We start from the raw sequence: 9786 nt of genomic DNA on the forward strand, positions 1-9786 counted from the left end.
TATCCCCTGCAACGAGATTGGGAACATGTCCAAGGGAAAGTTCCTGTTCCCATTTCCACCACTCCCACATATCCGTAATTATACACACAGCATTCTCTCCCATAATCCTTTTCTCAAGATCAGCTGACACAAAGTTTTACATGTCACACATAAGCATTAGGCTCTGTATTGGTGTATGTGTGTGTGGGGGGTTGGGGGGGGGGGCTAAAAAATCATCACAATGAGCCAGCCCACTCACACAGCCATAGGTCCACTCCCACGAAAATCTTCTGAGCAATCTTTCCTAATCCATACTCGAGGGTGTCATAGTCTGGCTAAGGGAGGTCGCAAGAAAAACAAGCCGTGACTGAGGGAGCTTTTCGGGTAGCCCGGGGGAGTAGGGGGTGCAGACAGCGGCCGGACCTGTTGGGTCAACAGGGGCTTCCTGGACCCCCAGCAGAGCCCAGAGCTCCCACTTCCTGTGCTTATGCCAGGAAAAGGATGTGGAAAAGGCACGGTGGTGTCAGCGAGGGGCAGACAGGATGCAGGGAAGAGCTTGGCCCTTCTGAATGAAGACTAGCATGCTCAGCCAAGGCCTGAGGCTCCAGAGATATTTTCATCACAGGCTTTTCCTGTCTGGCTAACAAGGCACCTATATGACATCAGACTTCTAGGGGAGACTGAGGTGTGTGCCGAATGCATCTGATTTAAAAGAGAATAAGTAATACATTTTTAAAAAATGAATATAGGGACTGTGCGCCAACAATAAACAGTAAATGAAAAATCACTGTTAACTTTTCCTTTGGGTAAAAACAGCATGAATAAACAGTATGTAGATTTGCCAGCTATATAAAAGGAAGAAAACGTTCCAAAATGACTGAAAGTGGAATGTATGACTGGTTTCCTCAAACATGAATCACCAACAGGCACTTTAACTCCAGAGATTCTGCTTACAGCATTATAATAGTAAGAATGTGAAGTTGTGGAATAAGATGACCAGAATGAAACACCTTTCAATTTTTCTTTCTTGACATTTTCTCTCTTATTCTCTAACTTTGAAGTAAGTCAACTGTATTCATCAGTTTCTTCTTGCATATATACCCTTTTCTTGTACATTTTTACTTTTCTGTTTTCTCATTAAATATGACAAATGTCCTCTACTTAATGTAATTTCCCTACTTTTCCACTTCCCTTTTTCCCATTTTAATTTTGACCTAATATACCCTCAGTATGGGCTTTCTGATCCAGCAGGAAGAGGTCCCTGTTCTGAAGTTCAGCTAGCCTAAATCCATAATGCCTTTACACGATCAGGAGATCCAATCAGGAAGTGTTTCGCTGTGTCACTGAAGCCTCTTGCCTGGCCACGGGATCATTTGTATGAGCTCAGTGGCTAAAAACACCATGATGGAAAACCTTATCTCCCTAGAACAAACAAACGCAGGGAAGCTCTGGTTCACCAACAACCAGACACCAAGACTCCAGGCTTGTTTTTGAATCAATGCAGCACTGATTCGCATGCGGCAATGTGGAGCAGCAGTATGGTGCAACATTAAGTTAGATGAACCATCAAGATGACTTTAAAATCACTGAAACTCTGCATCCATTTCAGAAATATGCTCACTTCAGTCTGAAGTACTCAAACGCTAGGACATATTTATCAGTTGCATCAACCTACAACCAGCAGCACTGATTACTTTAAAATAGCAAAAAGGTTTATTCCACATCTTTAATCTCCTTAGCCAGTCTACAGTAAACTAAAGCTCAGTATATACCACCTTTTCTTTTAGATTCCCAATGCGAGGCTGACGCAACAACCAAATATATCCACGCACTAGTAGAAGTCTTCCTAGGACAGATGGAAGGACAGACAGGGGGAAGAACTTACTGCCAACCATCACCAAGCACTCAAAATCTTCTGCTAGAAAGTTGTGGTCTCACAGGCCTTAGTAGGATGCAGTGCTTTTGCCAAAACACTAGGCTGAACCAAGGTGATTCGGGCCGCGGTTCTGCAGCATTGGCCCACGTACGCACGCACTCTGACCAGCATTCCGCTAGCCATCACCGCCATGCGATCGGCGGTATCAGCTCACAGCCGCGGCCCCTACGCTGATAATGCCACAAAGACAGCAGGATCAGGTTTCTGACAGTGACTGGCAGGCACTACCCATGAGATCACCGGCAAGGACTACATCTCACTTGGCTTTTCATTAACATTCATTTTGATTTTATATAAACCCACGCAACAGCCCATCCCATTAATACCTGACACTGGCCATGTCTGTCCTTGGCAAATTCTTAGCATTCATTTGCTTATCAGATACTTGATGCTTACCATTTACATATTCTGCATATATAGGTGGGTGCTATCTGACATTGGCCGTGTCTGTCAGTGGCAAATTCTTAGTATCCATTTGCTTATCAGATGCCTTTATTTAGGGGCCCTTATTAGCTTACTATTTACATATTGTCCATATATAGCTGGGTGCTACTCTGGTGCTATTCAGATTGAGTACCCTGCTCAAAGATATGACACAGAGACTCAAACCTGTTGCCTCCTGATCACAGAAGTCAAGATCTCTACCCACCACAAGGTGATGGACACGGTGATGTTACCTGACACGCTCACAAAGGCTGGCCTACTGAAACGAGGACACGGTGCCGGCAAAAGTGAAACGTGTGACCTGAGGTATCAGCCACGAACACGCTCCAATCTGCGGCGCGGTATTTACTAGATGGCTTGGACTGGGGGACTGGAGCGTTAAAGCCAGTATAGGGTGACACCCGACATCATGCTATTTGCGATCTGTCCTGTGGAACATGACTAATTCATATCACATTCCACTAATTACAATGGCACTGAAGCCAACCGTGGACTGAGGCAATAGGGTTGATGTCTTCTTCCATACCAAATGAAACATGACCCTGGCATCTCAGTTCCTCCTACCCAAACAAGGACACGTATGCTTGCAGGGAGAAGACCACAAGGAGAACGTTCCAGAATTTCCTAATTCCAGAATTCCACAACACATTCCAAGTCGATAGTCTCAAAGATGTCACACATTCATTTGAATGGCCTAGCAACAACATCAGAAATAATTTTATGAGACAGGTTCAGACACTTTCCCATTAATTGATTATAGACAAATAATTGGTGGTTTGATTCATGATGAACAAAAAATGTATGGTGTTTTGTGCAACAAAGTGTAAATAATTCATAAAATAGGTGCCCCCCATTCTCAGAGTAAGATGAAGATTACTGGGGGTCACCAGTGTTATCATGGGAATTGCACCTGACAAGAAACAAGAGTGAGGAGTCAAAGGCCAAAGGATCCAGCATCTCAAACTGCCTTGCACTGACAACATCCATGCAGGAGACACTGGTGGATGTAACTTTGATTTTACTGAAGGCTTCACTATGCCCTTAGCATTCAAATTCATCTGATATTCAAATAATCAACAGCTTCAGAGATGAAATAATCAAAAAATGAACACCCTGGCCCACCACTCTAAGAACCTCCAGCTATTTCTGTGAGTTGATGTTTCTATGACTTCATTTTATAAAAAGGTCACACAGGACTCAGGAAATGTCTACTTTTACAGGGGGTTTTGCCTTTTATTTATCATTAATGATCAATATTACTTAAACTTTTCCTTGTTTTTTTTTTCTTATTTATCAGCATCTGAGTATTGACACAACATCTGCATTCTATGTGGTAAAACATTTTAATTCAAATATCAACGAGGCTATTAGCAGAAACAAAGCAATCTGTCCGTAATACTACACAAAAAGTTATTTATTTTTCCTTAGTGGCTCCACAGCAGGAGTTAGCAGTCATAAATGTTCATGAAGAAAAATTAAGCGGAAAATAAATTCATTGTTTAGTCATGGAATGCATTCCTGGCTTTGTTTCACGGTTTAACCCAAACTACACTACAATCGTATGTGATAACTGGTTCTACTGTAGTAGCCGTGGAGCTTCCAAGCTTAATGCGAACCTGAGGGTTGTGATCACAACTACAGCTCCAACACCACCCAGTCAATGACTGACAGAAACCATAAGCGCACCTATTACAATACTTTTAAGTAAATTTTGCGGCTTTTAGAATATTTCTAAGGCACTTCGATTCTCACCGGACACTTTTCTTATACTAATGCAATTTTATGTTTTTAATGACATTAAGTCAATGTGAGCTATATTATAAATATACAAGTTACGTTCACATGGTTCGACCGTCTTTAATGCTCGTTGCAACTTTTTTTGCAACGGCATCAGCACTGTTGTGCGTACAAAAGTCACAGTATCTGTCCAGCGCACTAAAACTGCAACGAAGACGCAAACGTACCGTACAGTCCGTCCAAGACCACAACCTTTGAAGTTTTAGCCGTACTGCGCTAACACCTCTGTCACTACAGTTGTCTGCAGTTCTCCTACCCTGCCTAGACATAGGCAAGTGCTTAGGTGTTTTAAGTGTATTCAAGCCAACCTTCAGTTTTCACCGTCATAAAATTGCAACCGCTTCTCTTGCCAGCCAAACCTGTCCCGTTATGCCAAGCCAAATCCCCTTCTTGCTAGATAATAATACCCTTTTCACTCTGAGCCGTCTTCAATCGCGTCAGTGGCACTGCCTAACTGGCTAATTGAACGTTAGCTCTAGCTAAGTTACATAAACACACAGCCTATGTGAAGTTGCATCCCGGTCTAAATTCGCAGGCTATAGCTACGAGCAAGTAATATGAAATTCCGGTATGTAGGACAGTGCGTTTGCCGTCCAAAAGAAGTGCAACAAGCATGCTAGCTTACGTTCAGTAAGGTGTCAACCGTTAGTTCTGTATTGGGACTGCCTCCAGCCCTGTCATAAGAATTAGGGAACAGTGCAACCAGCGAGCAGCCACCACGGTTTCCAAATGCGGCTACTGTTAGTTGGTCATATCGTGATCGGGAGCATATCTAGTCTCTGTACCTAATGAACAAGCTATCTAGCTAAGTGTGCTGAACACTGTTACATCTAGAGCGATAACGTAGCAAGCTTGCTAGCAGCGACCACTGTAGTTAGTTATCTAGCTAGCTCCATAGATTTTTACTGACTTAGCTAGCTGTCCACACAGGACTACAACTACTGGTATTCAGATTGTCCTGGTAAACAAACTGTATTTTGTGGACCATAAAATGCTTAAACAACATTGCAGCTACAGAGTGACTTTAATTCTAGTATAGCGGGTTGGCTAGCTAGCTGGGCAGCTAGCTCAAATAAAGAATAATGCACACACTAGTTTCTAAAGTGTGCCACTTACTACGAGTGTTCTTCAAAGCGTAGAGCCCGTGCGTTCTTGCTGTTGTATTTTAAAAAGTTAATGATCCCTTTAATAGATCCCGAGTGTAGATCCACGCTCCTGTCTGTCCTCTTCCTGCCGTAACGCTGCCAGATCCCGGTCTCCCACGGAATGATGAAGTCCAGGGAATGGCAGTGACGTCAAGAGGAAAGAGGCAGCTGCAGATATAGGCCAGCTGGAGCGCTTGACAACATCGATTTGTACAGTTGTAATTGGTGCACTTTTGGTCCTTATTTTATACTTGCAGACTTACTGGACTTTTACTTTACTGTTGCTTTTTATAGTAGTTGATTTTGCCCTTCCGAACCTATGCAGTGTAAAATCAAATCATCGGGTTGATTGCATGATTTGAACAGATTACATTTTGGATCAGTCGAATATGCCAGATTTACCACATGCATGCATTTCACTTATGACCATGTTGATTAAACATTTGAAATGCTCCCAGAACTCTGTCATTATTCAAATGATACTTTTCCAACACTTGATGATTATGAAGGATTATATTATGTATGTCCTTAAACACGTAGTAAAAGCAAACTGATGTTACAGTTACGCATGATATTAGCCTACCTTCATAAATGAACACAGATTACCGTTGAGCTAAATAACTCTTTGAGATCTGCCATCATGGTTCCCCACAGAGATAATTCACTGTCTTACTAATAAGCTGAGCATCACACCAGACTCTCCCATGATTATACAGATTTTGTCTTCAACCACGGATACCTCGCTGTCATCATAATTCAGTTAGGCTATGACAATGTAGGCTACATTTTATCCGTTTACATTATTCAGCACAACGTGATGGTTTTGCGAAGCAGGTGTCATCATTAGTTGTAATTGTCTGAAACATTTACGTTAAGAGTCAGTAGTAACTGAACATAAAGTTTTATTACTTCTACAAAACGCTATAGGCCTATTCCCCAATATACAGAACCTGGAAATATTGCGGGGGTGGATTCAGAATATATAGAACATTACACTTTTGAAACAGTCCGGCAATGAATATGATTCATTGAAAGACCTAAGAAATGTATAAACCAAAAACATATGCCTCTTCTTAGACTGGAAGCAATTTTACGTCCTCTTTTGGTGCAAAATATAGGCTATAAACCCTGAAACGGCACCTTTTTGATATTGTCGGGTAACTTGACACATCGCCATGGTTTCCACTGAGGCACAACAAATGCCAACATGGCAGTCATGAATTTTTGAGAGGCCAGTAACTCAAAACTTTTAACGCATTTTTAAGAGGACATTCTATCTCAGACTGAAAGCCAATACGGGGCGAGTAAATCTAATTAGAAAGACATCTGAAACGCTCAGTGCTGAAGCTGTATCACATTTCAGCGTGGGGACAATTCCGTGTAAACCTACGTGTCTCTCCGAATGTTTACATGTCTTTTCATTTCTTGACGTTTAATAATCCGAGCCCGAGATGCCAACTCGCACTTGTGTCCCCAAGTCAACGCTGGATAATGCGCTGTCCGTCAGCCAGACAATAACCACCGCGTGCTTGTTAAAATTACACCGCTACACCGCTTCATCGGTGGTTATTATATTATTAATTTCAACACAAAATACATCATCTAAATTCTGGATCATCTGAATCAAGAAAACAAAAATATGGTTACAGGTAAAACATGCTCTATATAACAGGTGGTGAACATACAGTAACTACTGTGCTACTACATAAATATAACCTAACACGGTAAATCTGAATTTAGAACACAGTCAATCATCATTTTGTATCGCCATCACTGAGGATGCCCTATAGGTAACAAAATTCAACTGAGTTGTGTATTAACAAGCAAATAAACTTGATCATGTTGGTTTTTAAACACAGGCTGTCACAGTGTATAGCCTACACACTTCATATGCTCACAAGTGAAAATGAGGGGATCTCTGGGGCAGAACAAGGGGTTGTACTACAGAAAACAAGGGCAAGCGGCTAACCAGAAAGGTTTCAGTCAGAGCCCAAAGTGATCTGGACTTAACTTTTATTAATCACAGGCAATGTTGTGACTTTTTGTCACTTATTGGACAGCAAAACACCAAAGGCTATGTTTCTGTGGTGCAACCATAACGACAGTCAAAAAAGCCATCATAATGAGATCTAATCAGAGACCAAAACACACAGCTAAAACACTATGTTGGACGGATTGCCATGACTGCACTCACACAGTGCAAAAATCACGGCCTAATTCACAAAGCACCAAGCCTCTTAAATGTAAAAGAAAAAAATAAATAAAAGAATGAAATACTCTCTGAAACTTTTCTTTGAACTGTGGTACAATGACAGCGGCTCAAAGTTAAGCTGCCCTTGTGTGTCAAACGGATCATGGGAGAGGCCATTAATCAGCCGCTGAACGGCAACGGATGTCATGTTTAGATCCCCTGAGCTTTGCAGAGCCACAATCAACCATCTACAGCAAGTCAGACAGGAAGGAGCTAAAAGAGATGGTCATCAAAGCTTGGACAGTAAAAACTGTGGGGCAACAGGATACTTGATTGGGGACAAGAACTGAAAGGGCTTTGTTCAAAAGCCGAGCACAAGGCTTCCCTTTTGCCCTCTAGTGGCAAAATGTTATTACTGCTTTTACCTTGGGGAGCCACTCATAGTGATTGAGTGAGGGGCACTGTGACAGACTGTTGCCTACAGTTGTTACCAAAACAGAAGTGCCTTTGCACCAAGGTTAAGGTTAAAGGTTTTGCCCTCTCATATGAATTACAACATGACATTTTTTGCTGTCATTCTTAAAAAAAGAACAAAAGCAATAAGCTTACAAATTTAGTGTGAACCCGCATGAAAACAGTTTAACAGTCTTTTGTATTACTGCTTATAATATTGCTTGCATGCCGTATTTTCAGCTTTTACCTTTTTAGGTGCTGAAACAAAAGAAGGAATCTGCTATTTACAATGTGTAGGGGAAGTAGAATGACTATATCAATAATGACTGCTTATATTCAGACCACATTGATGCCAAACCACTTTCTATGTTTCCCATGAGAACCTGTGAAGTCATAGATAGTGTAGATACTACACCATTTGCGCAATCTGTCAGGAGGCAATGCATTTTCTTTACATCTCAATGTGAAGCAAAAGCTGGCTTCAACATGGCAGACGTGCAGCCATTTAACACGGGGCTCATTGAAGAAGGACTTCCACCGCTGCTCAAGTTTTTGTTAAAGAATCACAAAAAATACTGAAAAGTCATAATCAACAGAATCGCTCAACACCCATGAGAAGGAAACACATGGTCAGGTACCGTTGCCCACACAGAACCAGGGAGCAGTGATCCTGTTGAAGCTTTTAAAATATTTATACACAATTGTTTTCAACCAGATGTCTCATGCTACAGGTAAGGTGAAGCTGGCACCTTAAGGCAAGCACAGGCGTGGAGCAGTAGCACACCATCTGGAGAAAACAAAGCAACCTTGTTTTACAGGTAAAGCAGTCATTTGTCTAGACAGCAGCAGAAGCGATGACCGTATTCTACCCTGTATTTCTGATACTCGCAGGTGCTCCCTTTGTGAATTCAAAAGGACCGCCTTCAGACTTCCCAGCCAATAAGACCTTGCTCCTATTCAATTACAGTATGTCACTGTGCTCCGAAAACTCCTTCCACGCTGAAAATGAACGTGTAATTGGTAAGTCCCGGAACAAGACTTCACTGGACTGCGGTCAAACAAAATTAAATAAAGCCAGGCACCTAAACGATGCAGAGAGAACGACAAATCCCAAGACAGCACTGTACAAAAGCCTATTTAAATCCATGAGTGTGCATGCCTAGACGTGCTAAGCTGATAATGCAATTATTAAATCCTGAATGAGTCGCATTCTCCCAGACCCATACAATAACATTGAACCACTGAGAGTAAGTAAATCAGGTTTTTAAGCTGCACTCTGTCTGTTTCTCTCTGTTCACAATTGCTGAACTGTCCAGCTTTAGACCCGTAACATGTTGAGGAATTCTCCCAAGCGCCTGCAACTTCAAAGAAATGCCATCTGAAGCTACAGCGTCCATGGGACCAGTTAGTCAGGACCAGATGGGCAGTTCTACAAAGCGGTTCACATGAACAATGAATTGAAATACCAGATAAACTTGAGCTGGAAATCTGGACATCTGAAAGGCCTTAAGGATGAATAATTAAAAAAAATATTAGCCAGGGAAAAGTTGGACAAGATGTCACCTCACAAAGCAGTCGGCTCTCCATGTTAATAATCCCATTGTATCAAAATCCAAGATTTCTCCCAACTGACACACAAAAGGTTTTTTTTAATCACAACTGATGAGACAAAACTCTTATGAAGAACTCCTTCAAGAGCATACTTACTAGGTTCAACAATGTAGCAGAGTGGTAAGGAACAAGGCTTATAACCGAAAGGTTGTTGGTTCAATTCCCCACTGGGGCACTGCTGCTGTAACAATGAGCAAAGTACTTAACCCAGAATTGTCTCAGTAAATACC

At 41.8% G+C, this 9786-nt stretch overlaps 1 protein-coding gene across 2 annotated transcripts in view; it reads right to left on the reverse strand.

The window, feature by feature from the left end:
- The window catches only part of myo6b (myosin VIb), a 58828-nt gene extending 53423 nt beyond the window's left edge, over positions 1 to 5405 (reverse strand). For both annotated transcript variants that reach the window (XR_005005359.1, XM_036542220.1), the window contains exon 1: positions 5273 to 5405. The gene's annotated coding sequence lies outside the window, so the exon portion shown is untranslated. The remainder of the gene's footprint in view (positions 1 to 5272) is intronic.
- Between the last annotated feature and the right edge of the window lie 4381 nt (positions 5406 to 9786).

This window comes from Megalops cyprinoides, chromosome 12 (genome assembly GCF_013368585.1).
Source record: "Megalops cyprinoides isolate fMegCyp1 chromosome 12, fMegCyp1.pri, whole genome shotgun sequence".
NCBI classification, from domain to species: Eukaryota; Metazoa; Chordata; class Actinopteri; order Elopiformes; family Megalopidae; genus Megalops; species Megalops cyprinoides.